A 23215-nucleotide genomic window follows, 5' to 3' on the forward strand; every position below is an offset into this window, starting at 1 on the left:
GTCTTGTACATCTCATTGTTGCAATGGGTCCACCTGTATCCCTGTTTAAACAATTTGTTTTTTACAGGCTAGATAGGACTTGCTGAGCTAGCCAGCAACCTGGCTGCCACCAGGGTCTTCCTGTGTGATCTACTGCTGTTCTGGAAAAGAATACAAGAATACATACATTCTAAATTCTAGACAGCCAAGTCACAAAGGAACTTTGGGGGAGCAGCCCTTTGTCATGGAAGGCTGCCTGGTAACAGGGGTTCACCCCAGGTTACACGAAAGGGTCACAGATGCTTCTAGTAAGTCACACACTGGGCCAGCTCTGTGGCTAGTCCCCTGCAGAGCTGCTGGCTGAGTTGGAGTAGGAGTGACTCAAAGCTGTACATGTTAAAGTCCACCATCAGGCCCACACAACATGGCTGTGACACTGTGGGGCACAGAGATCACCGTGAGGACCAGGAAAGGCTTCTAGGAGGAGGTAGGACTTCACAAGGCCTTGAAGGGTGGATGAAGTTTTATTGGGGGGAGGGGATGGAGTATTCCAGATGGGCCCAGGAGCAGGCTGGTCAAAGGTAGGTTTGGGGCCAGCGACTGGCCAGGCTGGCTGGAAGGACGGTAATATGACCAGCCTTTCTCTTGCCTGGGGTCTTAATTGAACCAGTCAAGCTTTCAAAATGAACAGTTGATCATTTGATTAAGAAGGGCCTTTGACTTCTTTCAAGACCCACAGAGACTGATTTTTATCAGTGTGGATCAGAACAGTTTGCACGGAGGAATGCGAGCCAGACCCAGCAAGGAGGGAGGGAGAGAAAGAGAGGGAGGCCCAGGCTAGGCTGCCCTGTGCTGTCTGAATGGAGCCCTCTGATGGGTGGGCGATCAAGGCTGAGGTCAGGAAGAACTGGCCGGTGTAGGGTGGCTCAGTCCCACACCAGCCATGCTGGGTCCCTGCAGGTGTCAGGAGTCTTGTTCAGGCCCCGTTTCAAGGTCTAAGCTGGGTTTCTCCCTAAGGCTTGAAATCAGGAAGGTCCCAGGACCCCCAGCCCCAGCCCACAGAGGCCTTTGCCAGTGTTGGCCAAGAGGCCAATTTGTCAAAGTACTGCTAAAGATTTTTCAGTTAAAAAAAAAATAAGAGTCAACCCTTTTTAAACTCTAATTTATTATGCTTGATTACGCAGCTGGAATGGGAGGTAGCTGCTGTTTGTAGTTAAATAACTCCTCACAATTTCTTAAAGAAATGATCTTCAAAGCTTTAACGGGTCAGTGGCTCAAGTACAAAGGGAAGATTGATTTCCAGCCTCCCACCCTTTGTTCCCAGAGTTTAAAACAGACACGTTTGGGTAAATTAGTTTGTCTAGGTTATTAATGAAAGAAGTTATTAAACTCTCATAAATACATGGTCGTATCTCATTGAAAATGCCACATTTGTGGAAAAGTTTTTTAAAAAATCCAGAAAGAAAAGGTAGAAAAGCCCAGCAGGATCTATTCGTTTTTGTTTTTTGTTTTTAAATTTCATTTCTAGGGGCATATTTGGGTCAGTGAGCTGGAGAAAAGCTGGCTCTAGGTGTCCCCCCAGTGGTGGGGTAAAGAGGAGGAAGGACCCTGTGTATTCCCAGATGGGATCAGGAGAGCACACAGTAGGTACACACAGTAGGTGCACAGGGAAGATATTTCCTCCCCAGTAAGTGGATAATGCCCAGAGGTTCCGCTCAGAAACTATAAAGGGCTGCTGACTTCTTTCTCTGCTCAAGGGGTGCTTTGGGATGGAGGATTTAGCGGGGCTCACCCCAGCCCACATATTGGGGCACGGGTGAGGGGGACATGGCTTGGGATTGTGCCCAGATTTCTGGGGTCCAAGGGTGTGTGTGTATATATTTGCACAGGCAAATACACACCTGAGTTTGCTCTTTCCTTTGAACCTTTAAGAAGAAAATGAATACAGATAAGCATTTGAAAAGTAACAAAAGCCAAAAATGAAAAGTAAAGCCCAAATTGCCTTCCTATTACTGTGTTTTAGGGTTTTTGTTGTTGTTATTGGACTTTCCTAGACTCTCATTTTAATGGACACACACACACACACACACACACACACACACACACACACACACAACTCTTAGTGTTGAGGGGCTATTACAAGTGCTTTTTACAGTCTTATTTCTTCCTCAAAACATCCATCTTAGGTCCATAGGATTATTCCTATTTTCATTTGTGGGGTCAGTGAACAGAGAGGTTTGTCTTGCCATATGAGGTCACACAGAGACTCAGATTTAGGCTCCAAAGGATCCACTGACTGTTGCTCCCGTCCCACCTTCCTGACCAGCTTGTGTTTGGCTAAGCTGCCCGTCTGTGGATGACAGTGTGGATGGAACTGCTGGAGGAATGGCTTAGCGGCAGGTGTTGCTTCCATAGCAAGCGGGAGACCTTGAGTTCAAATCCCACCACAGCCAACACACGCATATATACACACAAAGGAACCCACTTCGTATCTACAGTACAGGAAGAGCTCAATAGTACAGCCCCTGCTTAGCATGTGCTAGGCCTGGAGGCCAGCCTCTAGCTACCCCCACCACTAATATAACAGCCCCAAACCTCCAAGCATTGTATTGTGGGATTGTGGGCACTGTGAATACCATCACAAAGGAAAACAGGGAGAAAGTGAATCTCAAAGTAGTTGAACTATAATGCTAGATTTAGCATCAGCTATAGAGTCTTCAGGGGCCTAAAGCCCTGCCTAATATCCTTTTTTTTCTTGGCATGCCAACTGTCCTCATTTTAAACGATGTGTGAAACAATGTGTCAACCCAAGACTAGGAAGAAGTCCTTGTCCCTTTGAGCTACCTCTTGCTTTTCCTTCTTCCAATTTCCTCCTTTTCTCTTTTGCCCTCAGGAAGCTCACCGTTTAATCAGACGCTAAAGGAATTATGTGGTCCCTATGAGCTGCACGTTTCTCTTGTTTTCCCTAGTCTTGTTAGTCTAGTCTCATTTGCATTTTCTTAAGTCCTATTTCACAATCTTCTGTGACCTGGACACGTGTTTCCAGGTCTCTGGGGACAGCCAGCCCCAACTGCTCGGGCTGGTAGCTTCCCACTATGGGGAGAGCGGAGAGCATTAGTCTTGAACACACAAGTTTATGCCTCTTGTTACTGCTTATAAAATTCATGGAGAGCCCAAATCATTAGTCACTCTCCCAAGCATCCTGAGGGACAAATGTTCAAACTCAGCCCCACTTCAGGGCCAAAAAGTAAAATCCAAGGCATGAACTAGAAGCAGTGGACCCAAGGCCAAGCCTCGCTAAGGCACTGGGGTGTATCTTCAGATTCATGAGCAGGACTGGGAATTCCTGCCTCTTCCCCATCCCCATCTGCATTTGTTGGTGGAGTTTCCCACAATGCACTTGTAGGTGAATTGATTGGAATTGCTACCCTGAGCAACCTTTTTGTATTGTTGAAAACTTTATATTGGCTTTAATAAATTAGGGTGAATGAAATTGGCTTTCCATTTGTGATAGTAATGTGATATGCTCTTTTTAAATATAAATGTACTAAGATTATTTTTTTAAGAAATCAATTTGAAGTAAAATTTTTGAGTAAACAGTGAAAGAATAGCTGCATAGAAAAGGTCAAACAGAGACGACCTCGGCTTCCTGCTCTGATTGTTCTTCCTGCCGGTGGCTCTCAGCTGGGTTCTCAGCTCACCTGCAGCTTAGCACTGTGTGCATATGCAAGCTCGTATGCCAGTTTCACAAAGATGAGCAAAAGGAGCGAATCTGTGGCATAAAAATTTCACATGAGCCACGACGAAGGCTCCAAATGCAATACTCAAGGATCAAACTTGAATCACTGTGGCAAGCTAGTTCATCTCTGTGAACCTCCATGTGTGGACCTGCAGAATGGGTGATAAACTCTGTCTGCCTTGGTTAAACTTAGGGTGACCTTGCTCAGAGCTTGGCCTTGCTCCAATAAGCTGCCACGTTGCTCTCTTCTCTTGTTCTCCATAGGATACAGCCCATTACCCTTGGGTACCAGGAGTACTTGCTGCAAGTGTCTCCAAGCTCTGCCAATGCTGTGCACCAGAGGGAGAGACTCTGACTGAGCCTCAAGCTGTGTCTCCAGGACAAAGGTGAGTGGATCCATCAGGACAGAATGCTTCACAAAGAGCCGTGTGCTGAGGATTCTGAGACCATGCCCAGGCTCCGTGGGAACACAGTAACCTGAGCATTTAGAGAGGATGGCAGGATTACCTGCACAGCTGGGGCATGCTTAAACTCATGATCTTTAGACCTAACTGTTTCTAGGAGTAGTAGAGATAAAGAGAGCACTTCAGGAAAGCCCGCCTACCTATGTTGTGTCTTCCCTTTTCTTGCTTCATCTCTATGGTGATGGTATGGGGTTTTTTTTCCCACCTTCTAGCAGGACTCTGGTAGGCATTGTACAATTTAGTATCTGTCTGAAGCAAGTTCAGGGCCACCAGCTCCCAGGCTCCTCTTGGTTCACTAAGGCGATACTTCAGCTTAAGGCTGTATTCAGACTGGGCTGCTCTGAGCTCTTCAGCAGTACCACCATCTCTACAAACACCTCTGGCTGGGAACTTCAAATGAAAACAGGCTCTTTTTATTGTATAGGAACCGCTTCAGGCCAGCTGAGCGGATTGGAAATTGGCATCAGGAAATTACTTTAGCAAATTTTTTGTCTATATTTTTTAATGAATCTTTGGTCTAATTATTCTGATGTATAAAGGGATTCAAAAATATTTAAATAATTAAGTGTACATCACGGAACATTTTCGCTAGATGTCGTTCAGGTTCCGCGGCATTGAGATGGAACTCAGTGGCTTCCAAGTCAGTCTGTACTCAGCTTCCACCAGCAGCTCAGTCCTCACGCTTCTCAGCAACCTTTTTCCTTGTGCTCATCTACCTGGTAGGGAAGGTCCTAGAGTCTCCTAGTAGGAAAGGTGTGATGTTGAACAAAATCAGATGGAGAAATTAGAACGTCCATGGCAAATACTGAGTGCTCACGAATGTTATTCTTTTATCAGGTTCTCCACTGGGTGTCTTTCTATTCCATTGCCATTTCATTAGTGGGCTCTGTACAGGCATAAAGCATGTTTCCTTCCTCCCTCCCTGTAGCCCTTCCAGTCTTCTAACACACAGTAGCTGTCCATTACCTACTTGGTGAAGGAATGCAGAGTCTAAAATGGTTGGAAATCTCAGGAACCCATCTTTACACTGGGAATCCATAAAGCCCAAGGCAGAAGTGACAGGCCCCTTCCCAGAGGCCCTGGCTAAGTTGTTGGGCCACTGTGGCTTGGCCAAACTACAGCTCCTAGTGACTCATTTCCAGCTCCATGGAATGTGCTCCAGCTCTACAACATTTACGGGTCCAGACTTGAGGCCTTAGAGCATCTACTTGAGGACCACTCTGGGCAGGGGAGACCCTGAAATCATGGATTGGACAGGACATGACATGGCTAGGTGGCTGTCTAGTTAGCCCCGCTGGCCCACTGGTAGATTTGAGAAGGTTAAGCATTTTCATCTGGATGCCTGGCTGTGAAAAGAAAGAAAGAAAATCAAGAATCTCATGGATGGTAGGGGGTTTTGTGGTTTGGTCCAAATGCAGAACCAAAAGTGAGAATGAATGTCATGTCCAATGGTCTTTGATTTAGAGTTAAGTAAATTTCTTATTCATCTGTGGTTTTATGGACAGAGGCTTTGTGGCAGCGCTCTGGGGCTGATGACAGGAGGAGGTCTGTTGAGTTTCAGACTTTTTAGCAGAAGCTCGTCTGTAGTCTTAAACAAAGAGCCAGGTGAAGAGAAGAAGGAGGAGATTTAAATACAAACTACTCTCAAATGATGAGAAAAAACATCTGGCTGGGGCAGTGTCCTGCTTTGTGCTTATTGTGAGACCAACCATCTCCAAATAGTGTCTTCTGCAGCAGTGTCTTCTTTACAGTTCTATGGGTTGGCAAATTAGGCTGGGCTCAGCCGGACAGTTCATCTGCTCATGTAAGTTTTCTTATCCACCTACAGTCAGCTTCAGGAGGAGAGGTGGCTTTGCTTCAGGAGTGGGCTGGCTTTCAGCTGGGAAAAGGAGCAGTTTCAACATTATCTCACTTCATTCTGCAGATTAACTTGTATTCCTGTAGGTAGTGGTGGCAGGAGATGGGGGGGCGGAGAGTCAATAGACAGAGACACAGGGAAAGACACATACACAGATCATGAAACTTCCCTTGAGCACAGGCTTAGACTTGATACATCATTGCTGTGCCATATGCCACTGGCTGAAGCAAGGAACAGGTTCACCTAGATTTTAAAACACATTAAACAACAATACAAAAAACCCTTGGAGAGGAGGAGCTGAACAGTTACATTTCAAAGGGACAGGGATATGGGGAGAGGTGGGACATTTTGTAAACTACCGCAGAAGAAGGCTGAGCACTCCATAGTCTTCAGTGGAATGAAATAAATGGGAAATACACAGCAGGAATGAGCTTTGCTGAATTTTTTAATTCTGCTTATCTTTCTGGCTGCCTGTTAACTAGCAGAGACAGGCCTAAGCGAGGGGAATGGTGGTTGGGTTATACTCTTGAGATCCTAATGTACTGTATTGAAAGCTTTGTCTTAGTTCATGAGGACTCTGATCTCAATGGATTAACCACATGGTGGGTTCATAATATTATTTTATTGAAAGGGCTGGCAATTTTCAGAGACAGGTGACTGGAGATAGGTCCTTTGGTACTGTATCTTATTTCAGGCCCCCTTCTGTCTCTTTTTCTCTGGTTCTGCCACCATGAGGTAAGAAACTTTGCTCAACCACCTGCTCTCCTGTCTCCATGATGCTCTGCTTTACCATAGGCCCCAGCAATGGACCAGATTACCATGGACAGAATCCTCTGAAACTGTGAGCCAGAATAAATCCTCTTCCCTTGACAAAACAAAACACAGAAAACCCACCGACTAACACAGAAAGTTGCTACTAGATAAAGTAGGATTGTTGTGATGATTCCTGACTATATGGTTCAGAAGCTTTGGAACTGGTTCATAGAATTGGAAAAGTTTGGAAACACGACTAAAGAAGTCCTAGAACAATGTGTTAATGGGCTTAAGAAGCCCTAGGGCAATGTGTTAATGGGCTATTGTAAGATTTCAGAAGACCAGCATGCTGGTAGGAAGAAGGGTAGCAAAGACTGTGCTCATGATGCTTCCTGGGGTAACAAGGACACTCTTGGGAACTGGACTGGAAGCAATTCACTGTACGTTGTTGCAAAGTCTCATCTACATTTTGTCTGTGCCCTGAGGCTTTGCAGGAGGCGGATTTGGAAGGCAATGGACTAATTAATCTGGTTAAGGAAATTTTAAGGCAGCACAACATTCAGGCTATGGTAGGGATATTTTGGCTGATTTTAGTCAAGTTTATAGTGGGACTTGGGAGTAAAAAAAAAAATAACAGATTTGAAAGCAATTTAGTGTGTTCAGAAAAGAAACATGTGAAATTGTGGCTACTGGAGAGATTAGCATGACTACAAAAAGTACCTTGAGCCAGAACAACAGGAAAAGGAATCACTGCAGGCTTTAGGGAATGGAAGTATAAACCCACTTGCAAAACCTTCCCCAGAGAAGAGCGTGAGTGGGATGCCCTGCTCACAGAGAACAGCCTAAGAGGTTGCAAAAATTCATCTCTCCATGCTGAGATGTTCAGGTACTCAGAGGCTACTGCAGCCATAGTACAAGTGGGTCATTACAGCGTGAGCTCGTAGCAAGCCTTGGCAAAATCCACAGGATGCTAGTTTTGCAAGCGTGCAAGTTAAGGGGTCATGAAGGCTTCCACCTAGATTTCAAAGGAAAGCCTTGGAGTCTAGGCAGTAGGGAACACTGGTCAAAATCCCTGTGATGTCCCCAGACAGGACAGTGTGTAAAAGCTATGAGAACATCAAGGATGCATCAGAGACTTTCAGGAAGTTGGTAATTCCAGGAACATGGGATATTTGTCAAGGAAAGTTATTAGCAGCTAAAAGAACTAGTCATGAGTGAGACCATGAAGGCCACAGATTCTAGCTAAGGATCTAATGTTTACTGTTTTGATACTGCTTTAATCCTATCCTTCCTTGCTAGACTCCTATTTTCCCTCTTGGAATGGTAATGATTACCCTGTATCATTGTATATTAAAAGTATATAACATCTTTCTGATTTTTACTGAGTCTTACAGCTAAGAGTTGCCTTGAGTCTTTGAGGGGACTTTGTACTTGGACTTTTGAACAATAATTATTAAGACTTCAGAGACTGTTGGAAATGAACTGAATACATGTTGTATTGAGATAGCAATGGGTATTTCAGAGTCTAGGGTATTTCAGATTCAAACATTATATGCCCATTTCTCCTCCCTTAAAGAAAGCTAGTATGTTAAAGGCTTAGTCCCCAGCTGTTGAATACCATCATCAAGATTGTGATTGGATCATGAAGCTTCTTACTTAATTAGTGATAAATTTATAATTTGATGCCATTATTGGAAGGTAATAGGTATGTTCAGAGGTAGGGCCTTGCTAGAGGAAGTAGGTGGACAGGTCCTTGGCAGGTCTAGATCTTGTTCCATCATTTTCCCATGCTTCCTGTCTACAATGAAGGAAATAACTTTTCACACACACACTGGCCATCATGATATTTTGCCTTACCACAGGCCCATACCAATGGACTGAGTGACTATAGACTCCATCCTCTGAAACCACCAGCCAAAACAAATCCTTCCTTTCTTCAGTTGTTTATCTCAGGTATTTGTCACTGTGACAAGAAGTCTGACTAACACTACCTCATGGAGTTGTTGTGAGGATAAATGAGTTTGACATACAGTTGGTGCTGGGAAAACAGGTGCACTATGAGTAATATCTAATATCAAAGAGCGAATAACAGATGTGATGAAAGATTAATAAACAATAATGAGCCATTAGAATCTCCCCTTTCCACATGCATATCCTAGAAAATATGCCTAGGAGTTTATATCCTGGATGGAAAAAATGATATCCTAGGAATATATCAGCAAAGTCAACTCAGCCACCAGAACTGGCCACTAGCCACTTAGGCCCTCCATGTTCTCAAAGGTCTCCCAGGTCTCTGTTGGATACGAGTAACACACTCAGTCCCAGGTCTAAGCATGACCCTGGACAGAAGGCCAGGGCAGGAAGGAGACTTACCAAAAAGCCAAGGCCAGAAAAACTGGTTTTTGTCCTTAGATTCCCACATGCTGGTATCTCTGATTAGTTAAAAAAAAAAAAAACACAGAGAAGAGAATGGAGTTGTAATTAGCAAATTTTAAATTAGCCTACTTTTGTGCTTTCTAATATGGTAGCCACTAGCCACACATGCATGGCTACCGGACTCATGAATGTGGCTAATAAATCAAGGAGCTGAATCTTCCATCAGAATTACTTGTGTGGGCACAAAGCGGCTTCTGGTTCCATATGGGGTGACACAGATCTCTACTGATGAGGCTGTGCATAGAGCCTTGGGGATGCTTCATCACCTGGCCATCACCCTTTCAGAATTTCAGGACTTTGTCTTGGGGTCCCTTCCCCTCTTCATGGTTGATTTGGAACAATGAGGATGGTCCAATGTAGCTGGAGGGAGGGGTAATCAGGACAGGCCAAGCATCCGTATATGTGTACACATGCATATTGTACATGTGCACGCACGTACACTTGCTTTAGGAAGGGAGTTAATTTTGGAGAGTTGGGACAAGATGCTCTCATCCAGAGGAGCTGACTGTTTTGCTTCTGCTATGATTGGGTTCACAAAGAGGACAAAGTAGATCTACCTCCAGATTGCTTTCAGAATTGATTTCAGGTCCTTCCCCAAGTAGCCACACAATGGGGGATGGACCTGGAATGGATGACGGTGGCTTTTACTTCAGGGTATTTTCTTTTCCAATTGCCTTTCAACTCCAACAGCAATATATTGCCCAAACCAATCACAGTCTTCATGTGCAACAAGATAAAGACAGGCCACCCTGTGCCCAGCTTGCCAGTCTCCCAATCCCCTTATATTCCTAAGTGGAGACCTTATTGCAAGTGAATGTTCTAGTATCGTTCAAAGCATAGACTCTTTTTTGAATCCTTCGATTAACTGATTGCTGTCAACCAGTGGTTCTTGCATGGGCTTTTTCCAATAGCCTGGGTGAGATTAGTTTTCAGCTATCACCATAATTTACAAGTGGGAGGCTTCCATAACCATGTAACCACTTGGTGATTACATGGAAAATATCATATAAATACATAGTAATTACAAGTTCATGCAGATCGCTTGGTATATACATTTGAAGTTCCCGAGTAGTTCAAAGATTAATTATCCTGTAACTGGCAGTATTTAAATCATTTTTTTCTCTCCTAGACGAATACATTGAGGTCGACTTCAAGGCTGGCTAGGATGGGGATAGGATGAGTGTGATCTGAACAGAAAAAATGAAATTTGACAGGCATGGATTATTTAAAGCATGCATATGTGAGCTGAACAGCCACTACACTTTGATGCAAATCGTAGGGGAAAGAGCAGGGGGATGGTGGGGAGAGAAAGGTGCTGAACGGAGTAAGGATTTCCTGCTGGCGACTTGAAATTTAAACAAATAATCATTTAAATGGCGGCCCAGCATTACGTTCCGAGTTGTATGCATTAATGTCAACATCTGGTACCAACATTTTGACAATTCTATTAAAATGCCCCAGCATTCCCTATCTAACACCTGTTAGCTCTAATTTTCTTTCCTGAGAAGCACACCAGTAGACAGGGTAGATTCCAAATCATTTATCACTTTTAAAATGCTTCCATATGTGTGTTGGACCCAGCCTGGCCCTAGGCAAACGTTTTGTGAATGCATTAAAATTCAGGACTATTTTTTTTAAGTGTAGACACCAATGTTTTGTTGAATTCATGTCTGGTAATTATTAGCTTAAATTATGGCTCACACATGACTTGACAAAGTGGGCCATGAATTAAAAGACGCGCGTGCGCACGCACACACGCATACACACTCACACTCTTCAATAGATACACCGGAGTTATACACTGCACGTTATTGAGATGTCAGTCAGTAATCATTAGGCAAACACTCTTCGTGGACAGAACAGCTCAGAGGCCCCGGCATCCCAAGAGACTATCTAAAAATGTCAAAAACATGCTACAGTACGAATGAATGACACCAACCAGAGTACACATGTTTTAAAAAAAAAACACAAGCAATTAGTTAATATATTACAAGTTTCCATCTCTGAGTAAAATAGGCTACAAAATCTCTTCTTGACAAAAGGCTCCAGATAAGATCTAGTCAATTCTCAGTGGATGCAATTTCCTTGAATTCCAGCTAGCTTCCAGCAGGCTGGCAAAGAAAGAAGATCTTGGGAGATTTGGGGTGGGGGGGGAGGGCGTTGAGGGGTACACTTCTGTCTTGGTTCTGCCTTGGTTGCCTTGACCCGCAGCTCTCACAGTAGAAAAGAGTTCATAGTACAGGAAGAGCTGGGGGATCATGTCAGGAGGCTGGCTGGGAGCTCCTTGCAGGGTCTTCTGAATAGGAGCAAGAAGGTAGAACGAAATCTCACTGCCATTCCAAAATGATGGCGGTGCTTGTAAAAGGCAGCAAAAGTAGGAATATTCTATGGGTAAATGCTAGTTCATTGCTCCTCTCAGGTATTAAAAAATAAGTATTAATTGTTGTTGCAAAGTATTATAGTTTCTATTTCAATTTCTCTCTTGTGTGTCTGCATGCACACGCACATGCACACGCACACACATAAATATTTTAAGCAACCACAAATAATCCACAGACCAAAAAAAAAAAAAAAACCAAACAAAAACAAAACACAGGTTCTAAGCAAAAGCACATTTAGTACACACACTTACAGCTCCCTTAGAAATGTGAAGCAACCTGGAGAGTACAAGAAGGAATAGGAACCTGAGTTCACCGACTCTAAATGTAAAAAAAAAAAAAAATTGTAGACAGTTAAAAATGTCCACCCCTGTACACAAGCACACCTACACTTTCACACTTCCTCTGTTTACTAAATAACATTTCAGCACAGTTTTCATCTTATAAGGAAAGTGTTTGAAACTTGGAATAAGTGCACTTAATTAAAGGAAGGCTGTGAAAATGTGCACTAATCTGATATGACTAATAGCAAAGTGCATGAAATTGCTAATTAGAATTTCATTAAAGGTGCTGCTTTATCAGACTGTGAAAATCACAACCTTTAAAAATTCTTTCAGGAGAGCTTAATTCCTTTTCAAACAGAAATATTCTTTAAAGACATTTGATTTGTTCGGAAGGAATTCGTGGCTTCTGCTGGCACTGAAAATGTCGCCATGACATCAGAGTAAGAATACAGATCCAGGACTTTGTTTCCTTTTCCTGAAAAGTTCCCTTCCTCCCTCACCTTCCTGGCTGGTTATTGTTCAAGAAGCCAGTCAGAAATGGAGGGAGTCTTGGTTTTTTCCTTTCCTTTCCTTTCCTTTCCTTCCTTCCTTCTTTCTTTCTTTCTTTCTTTTTTTTTCATACAATGTGTTTTCTGCTGAAACCAAATAGCTTCTTCTGTCTAGAAGAGCAAAGGAAAAATTTTAAAGTCATTAAAATAAATTTAAATGTTTTAATTTTCACAAGCATTAAAATAAAATGGAGCAATCAACAAATTAATTTTTCCTGGAAAGAAAATAATTATTAAAAATCTTCTTTAAAAAACCAGCCAAATAACCTTTATCTTGTTTTTTTTTAAATCTCTTAAGGTATAAATGCCACCTCAATCACAAAACTTTTTTAAAGTTGGAAGATTCCAGTGTTCCCAATGGAAGATGCATTTTGTTTCCTTGTGGTTGTGGTCTTTTCACATTTTAATTATTCTCTGCACTTGATTCAAACTTCAGCTATGTTCTTACCAACTCAATTTCCCCCCCAAATTCTGTCTTTTCATTCCTTTGTCTTTTCTGTTTTCAACTTTTCAGCCACTTCTCTATTTTCATTTGCAGAAGTGGCTGAGAAGATCACATTACTATATTGCTGTCTGCAACTTCCAGTGACACCAACTGTATTTTTTTTGTCATTTACCTTGTGCCCTGCTTGTTCAAGGGTTCTTATAATTAGTAACTGGGTTCCTTTCACTACTCAAGATTGATTGGACACTTACATCTTGCAACTAAAAAGCTCATTAATGTCAGTTCTCTCAAAGATCCATTTCCTTTTTATAGAATTGTTTTAAACACACACACACACACACACACACAAAACACCTCCCCCCAACCCAGCCATGCTCTGACTTAGCCAGACAGACCAGTTAAAAGTGATACAAGTTTGCTGAACTTGAATATCCAAACAAACTTTAAATGTTGTGTTAAAAGGGATCAGTCATATTTACATGGCAAACTTGTCTGGTAGGGAAAAGAATGAGAACAGAAGGAACTTTGAGAACTTGATTTCTTTGGACATTTAAACACATCTCAAGTGGGCTAATTACCTTTAGCTCTGATTCTGACTCCAGGGAAAGGGATTTTGGTAACATTCAGATACTAATGTGTCAACAGGGCTAAAAGAAAACAGATAAAAGATTGTGCTTCCCTTCCCAACACTTGCTCTGTGTGTATGCATTTGTACAATAAGTAACAAAGTAACAATTTGAGAACGAATTTGAAAAAAAAATCGGTCTAGACTTAAATGAATGAAAATTATATTCCTTGACAGTTCACTTCAGGGCTGAAGCCCTAGGCGGAGTTCCTCTTCTACCCCTGGCCACCAGAGTCAAACAAAGCTGCTAATTCGCATGTTTTAAATTACAAATTGAGAAATATTGCTCTAATATGGCGACAATGATGCTGTTGTGCCGTACAAGCGCCCTGCCATTACCCACTCCTCACAGCTCATTTTATGCAAAACAAATGACAGGTAATCGCGCTTTAATTCTTCCCAAGAAATTGCAGCCAGTGCAAGTCACAAAGCCGCGGGGACCTTCCTTTCTCTGTCAATAGCAGAATTAATGATGGCAGGAATAAAAACAGCAATTGTGCCCATAGCTCTCCCCGGGTACCCCAGCCCTACCAAGGGTAAGTGGCGGGGGGTGGGGGGAACTGCCAATCTGGCGCCCACTACCAGGCTGGCAGTCCTCAGGTCTCCAGCCAATGATGATGATGACGACGACGATGACGACGACGATGATGATGATGATGATGATGATGATGATGATGGGGGATGGAAAATCATGATAGCACAGTGCTGGCCCGGTCCCCCTCGCAGGAACCTGCCGACAGGCCCCGGGAGTGCAGGGGCGGAGGCTGGGAGGGAGGACAGGGCAGGGTGGGGGTTTCTGGCTCTAGGAAATACAAAGGGACAGTGCACAGGGTTGGAGTGCTCTGGAGATGGCTGTGCTCTGATAACTGGTTCACAGCTCCTCGCTTTTCCACAACACACCTGGGTCCTGGGCAGTTGCTGGGAGGTGGCTGCCAGCCTGGCCTGTGTGAACTAGAGGTGGCCCTGCAGGAGAGAGACTCGCTCTGATTTGCACGGCACTAGTTCTTGCCCCAAGCCTGAGTAGGTGGGTCTAGAGACCATAGTGGGTGGGTGTGGGGTGGGGTGGGGAGGGGGCCCAGGGGTCACCCCTAGGCTCACCCCAGGCAGCCTGGCACACAGGAAGGGCTTTGGGGCTCACACCCGGTAGGAACACAATAATCATCCAGCTGCTCCCTGCTGTTGTATGTGGCCCGACTCCTTCTCACTTCCGGAAGCTCAGGGTGCTCCGTTCTCTGGCTTTCTCCGGGAGGGTGCTCAGTATGCTCCTGTAGGCCCTTCTGTTCCAGGATGAAAGGCCACAGCTCTGTCCTGCTTGGGTGACCTTGAGCAGGTTACATAACCTCTCTGATCTCCATTTCTAGAGCTGGAAATGGAATTAATCGTGGGGGCCTCTGCCCAAGAGTCTTGAGCTACCTTGGAGGGCCCAGAAAGGCCCCTGGCTCAAAGTGCAGTGCTCAGTAAATACAAGGATGGTTCAGTTCACTGGCACTGTTCCTGTGCTTTCTGTTCTCCCGCAGCAGCCTCTGGCCCTTTGTCCTTCCTGTCACAGTTCTTTCTGCCATGGTCTTCCCCCTCCTCGGCTTTCACCTGGGGGCTCTTCATGACCACCCACCATCCCAGCCGTAAAGCTGTTTTCTTCCTAATTTGTATCCTGGTCTGACAGCTTTTTCTTTTTAACATTCCTTGTCTGTCTTCTCCCCAAAGCATCAGCTGGGTGAGGATGCAGACCTCTTTTCCTGTTCTCCGCAGAGCCTCGCTCAGTACTTTGCCTCCATGCCAGGCGTATTGTAGGTGCTTCATTGCTCCCAGACTATGAATGGATGAGGTCTCTTCCTCTCCCACCTTCAGTCACCATGGTTGAACATCACTTCTAAGCACCAAGATCTGCGGTTGAGGGATAGACTAGACAGCAACGGATGTGAAGATCCTGGTTTCAGAATTAAACTATGACCGTCTCTAAAGGGATCTACTTCTTGAGATTGGGATACCAGACAACTGGAGACATCTCTGTCTCCATCTCTCTATCTGGTCTGCTTTCCCTGTGGACTGGAGTCCAACTCTCTGCACTTTCCCCGGGCTGTCACGGGTCCGCACCTGTTCTTCCTCCTTGAAGCCCAGTTGTCAGGCTGGCTCAGCTTGGGGGGGGGGGTGTCAGACGAAGCCAGGTAGGGGTGGCCTCAGCAGCTTGGCTTAGCACAGGGCAGGGCAGCAGATCAACTGGCTAGAGGCATTGTGCCTTTCCCATAGCCAGGACCAGAGGGTTTCTGGAAGGTCAGTGCTCATACTCTTTGTTTACTCGATGAGATCATTGTAAACAATGAGTCTCTGGGCATGGAGATCATCCTTAGTGGTGACGCCTATCCCAGAGTCCTCTGGGAGCGGAGAGTCTGGAGAGGATCGCTGGCCATCCAGAGATCCAGAAGTATAAATACTCCACTCATTTGTGTATCTGAATGCAGTTGCTTAGCACCACTGGGTGCTGTGGCAGAGCTGGGGAAATAGCTAACACGCGTTTCCGCGTTGTGGGTGCCAGGAACAGTTCAAGGTGCTTTCTCTGTGTGAAATTAGCTCATGCATGCATCTCTACCCAGAAGCTGCTGCTGCAGGAAGAAACTGAGGTTTGGCACAGGAATAGAGCTGGCCAAGAGCCAAGGGGTGAGGTGTGTATTATAGGCTACCCACCATGCAGCACGGCCCCTCAGAGTCTCTGGGAGGGATTGGGGCCCAGCTACAGCCTCCTGGGGGGGGGTCCTAGAACTTCTGAAGCGGAGGTGGGAATGCCTGCCTAGGGGATCAACAACATAGACTGGTTCTTGCTGCACACTGAGCCCCATTCCGAATGCTTTTCAAGTCTTTTTAGTGCCTGAGATCTTTGTCACAGGATTGGGAGGTGGGGAGGATCGTGATCCCCATTTTACCAACAGGACAGGTCTAACCCAAGACCTGAGGGCTACTGACTGACAGAGATGGGGCTTGAAGGCCAAGGTCCTTGCTGAAACCATCATGCCATTCTCCAAACCATTGTGTTCCCCCCGTGGAAAGCCCCTTCCAGCCCACAGGGTGTTGAGCTAGGGTCTTTCAGGTGATAACTTAGCAGTAGTGGTGCTACTGCTGACCAAACCCTCCGTCTCTATGTTCTTGCCTTTGAAATGGGGGGCAATAAGGTCAGCTCTACCTCCCAGCTGGAGATGGAGGGGGGATTGAATGTGAGGTACAGTCAAATGCAGTTCCAGGGATTAAGAGACACTTGGTTCTGCTGCTGTGCTCCACACTGGGCAGCATGGTGTGGGGCCAGGTACTGACCCATCTCAACAATCCCACTTTCTATTTAAGGATGTTTGGCCCAGGGCAGTGGAGTTTCATGTGGAGTTTCAATGGATAATGCCAATGGATAGAGAATGAAGAATTGTGCAAAGAGAACAGAATTGGAAGCCTACTGGGCCTGCCCTCAGAGATACGAGGCTTGGTGCTCGGCATCTGTGCAGCTAAGTCCACTGGGTCCTTCTATAGTCCTGTGAGCTGAGACCGGCGTTTCGGCCAGAAAATTGAGATTCCGCCATACATAAAGCATAGCAGAGCTGGTGTCTGATCCAAGTCTGGCCCCAATCTCTGGTTCACAACCTCTGGCTCTCACTGTACCACTGTCTAGAGTGATCTTTCACATACTTCATCCCTCATTATTCTTGGGGTACCCTGCCCAAACCATGCCTCTGCCGAGTACCCAGGACCCAGTTCCATACCCCTTTAACCCACCTGACAGCTCACTGCTTCGTGCCAAGAGTTCAACTACTCCCTGTCAATGAGAGGCCTCTCTGCATGGTGGAGATGCTGGAGGCAGGTCTTCTACTTGCTTGGAACTCATGGAGTGACTGAGAGTGACCCCATGCAGAATGAGGGTATAAATGGGAATGAGTAATCACCTATAGACTAGTGGAGCCAGTGGAGAGAGGGGCTTCAATTCCATCCCTGACAGCTGCGTGGCCTGGGGCACATATGTGACTTCTCTGTGTCTCAGTTTCCTCAGACTGTAAAGGTGAGATAACGGCTGGATGTATTTCATGGGGTTTGGGGGAGTTAATGATGGAAATGTAGGAAGGCATTTTGAATGGCATCTGCCACAGAATAAGCAATCAATGTTAGCTCATCCTAAAATATAAACTTGAATATGTATATGTATATGTATATGTATATGTATATGTATATGTATATGTATATATTTTTTCTTGACAGCACAGGAAGACTACATTTCCCAGGTTCCTCTTAGGGCCAGAACCCATGTGACCCCATTCTGGCCAATGGAATTTGGACAGGACTTATTGGGGCAGAACCTTCAAGGTTGTCCCCTAGACTTTCTTGTAAGCTCTTTCCTTTCTTCCATGTACCAGCTGAACAGGATGATCATGATGTGTTTTGAGACTAATGCATAGCTCAGTCTGGCTGGTTCATATGGGACTGAATGGAAGAGGAGGCTAGAAAGACAGACAGGGTCTGCATGAGGGGAACATCGTGATGTTCCGGTCTAGGGTGGCTTACATAGGTGATGTTGGTCCCAAAGGACTAAATTGCCTAGTGACGTCATGGTCAGTTTCAAGTGTCTAAGGAGTCTGTGATGTTTCCACAAACACAAAAATTGCTAAGCGGTGTCCTTCTCAGAAGGAATCCTCTACTTAACAGGCACTAGGGAGCCACTGAAGGGTTTCGAGGAAACAGCTATTGTCATTCGCCAGAGGAGGGGTGATGGTGACTGGTAGAGCAAGGAGAACACTCTGCCATTCGCAGCAGGGAGACGGGGTGAACTTGCAGTCTGTGATATTGCTACCACACAGAGCATGCATGGTGCTGTCCTCATTCCCCCTGGGGGTGCCGCTGGGAACCCCAGCAGGCCTTGCCCCTGCAGCCCCAGGCCTCGGACACAGCTCCTCTGGCATCACATCAGCACTGATGTCCGTGCCCCACAGGAGACCAGCGCAAGGTAGAGAAGGGAGGACCCAGCATCCTTTGGTCTCAAGGCTCAGAGTGGAGAATCTCTCTCAGAATCCAGAAGCATCCAGAAGATTCTCTTAGAGGGACAAAGGTGGCTGGGCCCCTTTTGGGCTCTCTTCTGAGGTTTTGAAAAGCAAACCAGACTGACTGGTGAGGGCTGCCTGTCTAAGGCATCTTTTCTCTTAACCTTTCCGTGTAATCCTGAAAGCCCACCTAATCAATTGAAGATCATAAAATATTAGACTTAATACTGCAAAGTGCTGCTTTTTAATTCACATAACAAGCTCCTAAATAATTCAAATAGCAAACAGACCCTGCAAGTCAATGGTGGGAGGCTGCTTGGATCAGCGGGAGAGTGTCAACACATGCCACATTTCCCGGATCGACTCCATTTCAAGAACCCTATTAAGTTAATTGCTGGTTTCTGACAGCAGAGAGCATGCTGGGAGCGCAGCAAGCTTTATTAGCCTCGTGGCGTCTGGAGACCTCAGCCACTTTGCCCCTACTTGCAAGCACGGGGAGCAGCATGAGGAAAGTAAATCAAATTCTGAGACAAGCAATGCTTTGGGCCACACGTGGCCATCAGATCCACTGGCAAATCCAAAAGCAGTTGGGTGCCTGATGCTGTTAAGGTTTTGTTTTTGTTTTTTTGTGTTTGTTTTTTTTTTTGCAGCCATATCTACATGTTACAAATGTCTCTTAGGATAGCTCTGAGTGGTTCTGTTGTTTGGAGTCACAAGAATTATCCAGGCAATCATTAATGCAAATGAGGGACCCTTAGCTCCGAATGAAGTTGTTGGGTAGAGACTGTAAATAGAATGGGAGTGGCATCTGGGCCTGGTGGCTCATCCCTGTAGTCTCAGCGACTCAGGAAGTAGAGATCAGAAGAATAGCTATTCTAGGCTGGCTGGGCAGATGGATAGAGTGCATATCAAACAACAAGCTATTCATGGCGGTGCACAACTGTCATCTCAGCTACACAGGAGGAATAAATAGGAGAACCACCATCCAGGCTTAGCCTGGGCCAAACAGAAGACTCTTAGAAAACTAACCAAGGCAGAATAGGAGAGGGAGTGGTTTACGTGGTAAAGCACTTGCCTAGCAAGCATGAGGCCCTGAGTGTGAACCTGAGCACTGCAAAAACAAAAATTAAAAAAAAAAACTGGAATGGGGGTTGTGAACTTTTGGAGGGGTCTAAGTCAGTCACAGAGGTCAAGCACACTCAGGTCAAGCACACTCGGGCATGAAGCACACTCACTGGGTTTACAAACCCAGGGGAGATACCTGCGTCCTAAACATGGTGGGAGAGAGGCAGGGGAGGACCGGTGGAGAGCTGCCCAGGGCGAGGTTCCTTGCTAGGACAGGTAGCAGGCTACTGTTTCCATAGAAACCTATGCTGCTTGGTGGCCGGGGAGGTTCCCTGTGCTCCTGGGATCAATGCTGGATTGGCCTCACGGATGAAGGCAGCCATCATCATTTCACAGGTGCCAGACTCCACTTCCTGGAAGTCTTTGGGACTAGGTTCTTTTATTTCCCTGGCCAGCATGTAGTCATGTGTCCCAAGCTGGCTGTGGGAAAGAGGCTGGGCATGGGCCTCTTCAGCCAGGCACTGGCCTCTAGATTACAGGAAGAAGAGGATGGGAGGGGGAATGCAGTGGGCCCTTGACCACCACCTGTTCAGTTGTGCACCCACCCCTCTACTTGCCACAGGGATGGGGACAGAGAGGGGCGGCATCTTGAATTAGAGAAGTCACATTAGGGTTGGTGTGAGGGTGTTTTTTTTTATTTTGAACCCAGAATTTATTCAGGAAATAAACCAAGAAACAAGCCAACATAAAAGTGCCATTTTCACCAGGACTTATAGAGAGTTAGATGGAGTGAGAGCTTTCAATTAGCTGATCTTGGAAGACTTCTCACAAAAGGCGGCATGTCTGTCCCTTTCTTAAAAGCAACATTGTGAAGTATGAATTATGAATTTTGGTGCATAGGAAAAACATTCTTTCCAAAGAAAATCAAATCTCACCCATGTGCGGGTCTTGATCTGCTTTGGGACGGCTGGAAAGCCACGGGGCAGAAGCACCACGCTGCCTGAGCTACCCAGGCTGAATGTCAAAGGTGACAAAGTCTATGGTCCTCCACGCCATCAGGGGTCTCAGCTCTCCTTGTCCTCTTCTAGAACAAGGACCCTCTTACCACGCAGGTCTTCTGAGTGAGGGATGTTTTGGAGGCTCTTGGGGGGGGGCAGGTTCTGATGACCATTGGGTGCAGAAACACACACACTATTAGATCAGCCCTGCTGCATGCCAGGTGGCCACAGAGAGCCTGTGGACAGAGTGATCATGACCCTGCTGTGCTGATGAAAAAGCAGAGGCTCAGAGACACTAAGCCAGTTGCCCACGAACACACAGCTGGTCCCTGCTGCACCTGGGAGCTCACGCTTCCTTCTGCACCACTTGGCCTTGCGGTAAGTTGGCTGCCTCCCCCCTCCCCATCCTTCCCGCCATGTCCAACTGGGACCACAGAGGCATTATGGGAAGCCCCAACAATGACCTGTTCTAAAGTCTTAAGTTCACCTCCTTCTTCCTTCTCCTCCACTCAGGATCCTCCTTGCACCACAGAAAGACCCATGAGAATTGCCACTCTCATCTCCTGACCCCTGTGTCTGGTGTAGGCTGTTCCCATCTTCTGTGTACCCTCTTCCAGTACTCAGGCCTCTCAGCCCACATGCCACAGCCAAAGCCTGCCATCATGGGATTTATCAAGTTCTGACCCACAAGGCTGGCCAGCCTGGGATAAAGCCTGCCAGTAGGACCCAAACACACTCTGTCGTGTATCTGTCCCCGAGAATGAGGACACAGCATCTGAGGACCTGCCTGGAGCAGCAGCTTCTTACAGCCCTGAGAGGCAGGAGCAGGAGAGGCAGACAGGCCCAGGCCCTGCTGCCTGCCCAATATGTTGCGCAGGCTTTGCCATACGTACATGGAGAATCTAAATATATACTTTGAAAATTGAAAAGTGCTCACGTATAGACAGTGGTTGCGGCGAGGCAATGCTGTCTTTGAACGTCTCTTTAACGACAACATTGGCAAAGTGTTTTCCTGCCCTGGAGGAGACACTTGAACGTGACAGCAGATAAAGATGGAAATTGAAGTGTCTCTCCCAGGCCACCGTACATGGATAAAACAAGGCACAGTCTATTCCAAGCGCTCATTAATAGCTGATCTCGGAGGGACCAGCAGCAGCCAGAGGATTTGACTCATTAACAAGGTGGGAAGGGAGAGCCTGTGTCTCCTGCCTGTGGCTGTGCCTGCCAGGTGTTCAGACATTACTGGTGGCTCCAAATCAGCACCCAGTTTGTAGTGGGGGCGGGGCACTGGTTTTCACACTGGTGGGTGAGCATTTGTCTCCCTTCCTAGGTGGCTCCTATGCATGAAGATAGACTCAGAGAGAAAAGAGCTGCAGCTCTTCAACTCCTAAACCACAGTTGCCCCCTCCACGGCTTGTGGCTGTCTAGGTGAGGCACAGGGTGCCACCAAATGTGGTCTTGGCTTGAGGCCTGGGGTCCTGGAAGGGCTTGGCTGGGCCAGGTCTCTGGGTAGGTCTGACACTTCACGGTGCCCCCTGCTGAAGAACTCTATTCACGTTCCTCTTTCAGTTTGTTCTCTGTCCTCATTTCCCATGGCGGGGTTCATGTTTTGTGCTATTGCTTCCCTCCCCCCACCGCTGTCTGAACACTGACTCTTTTTTTTTTTTTTTTTTGGTTCAGTCGTGGGGCCTGAACTCTGGGCCTCGGTGCTGTCCCTCAGCTTTTCAGCTTAAGGCTAGCACTCTACCACTTGAGCCACAGCGCCACTTCCGGCTTTTTACTTTTTGCTTATGAGGTGCTGAGGAATCGAACCCAGGGCCTCGAGCATGCAAGGCAAATGCTCTACCACTGAGCCACCTTCCCAGCCCTGAACGCTGACTCTTTACCCCACATCCCCAGGTCTCTGCTCTTTGCTCTTTTCTGCTCCCCACCTCTGATGCCATTGTTCTTGGCTCTTGCTTCCCTGTCCTGCTAGGGTGGTCCCCCAAAGTGGGGAGCGGGACTTAGCCATTCCACCACATGCCACCCTTTGAGGCTAGAACCATTTGTGATTCTCAGTCATACCCTAGGTATCCTGCAGCAGGGCTGTAAAGCTGCCTCTGGAGTACCTGAGTCAGGGCATGGGGGGCACACACAGAGGAGGGGGAGCGGGGCAAAGCAAGGCACGTTCCTATGAGAGAGGTTGACATGATACGACATTGATGCCAAGTGAAGACATGAGCTAGCCCATTTTTACTGTCCACCCTCCCCCCCCCACAAACCTGGCATTAGCAAGTACTAATGTATTAAGAAATGCTATTAAGTATTTTAAAGGAGAGACTTTTCTAATTAATTAAGCTCAATATGAATAAAATGTGTTCGGGGCTGGAGGGCTGGAAAACCAACAATCTACAACTATTCATTTGTACTGGTGCTGGGACTTGAACTCAGAGCCTAGGCACTGTCCTTGAGCTTTTGTGCCCAATATTGGTCCTCCACCACTTGAACCACAGATCCAATGGCAGTGTTTTGGTTGTTACTTGAACATAAGAGTCTCACAGACTTTCCTGTCCCCAGTAGCTGTGAATGGTGATCCTCAGATCTCAACCCCTTGTTTAGCTAGGATTACAGAAGGGAGCCACTAGCATCCAGTTTGTT

The 23215-nt window shown here is 46.2% G+C and overlaps 1 long non-coding RNA gene across 3 annotated transcripts in view; it reads left to right on the forward strand.

Moving 5' to 3' along the window:
- Nucleotides 1–264: 264 nt before the first annotated feature.
- The window catches only part of LOC138803831 (uncharacterized), a 39535-nt gene continuing 16584 nt past the window's right edge, over nt 265–23215 (forward strand). For 2 of the 3 annotated variants that reach the window (XR_011365061.1, XR_011365059.1), the window contains exons 1-2: nt 265–466; nt 3983–4104. This is a non-coding gene — a long non-coding RNA (uncharacterized lncRNA). Of the gene's footprint in view, nt 467–3982; nt 4105–16842; nt 16928–23215 lie in introns of those variants that run through there. The other variant, XR_011365060.1, reaches the window with a different exon arrangement.

The sequence above is a fragment of the Dipodomys merriami genome, unplaced genomic scaffold (assembly GCF_024711535.1).
Source record: "Dipodomys merriami isolate MVZ:Mamm:240054 unplaced genomic scaffold, mDipMer1.0.p SCAF_35, whole genome shotgun sequence".
Lineage (NCBI taxonomy): Eukaryota > Metazoa > Chordata > Mammalia > Rodentia > Heteromyidae > Dipodomys > Dipodomys merriami.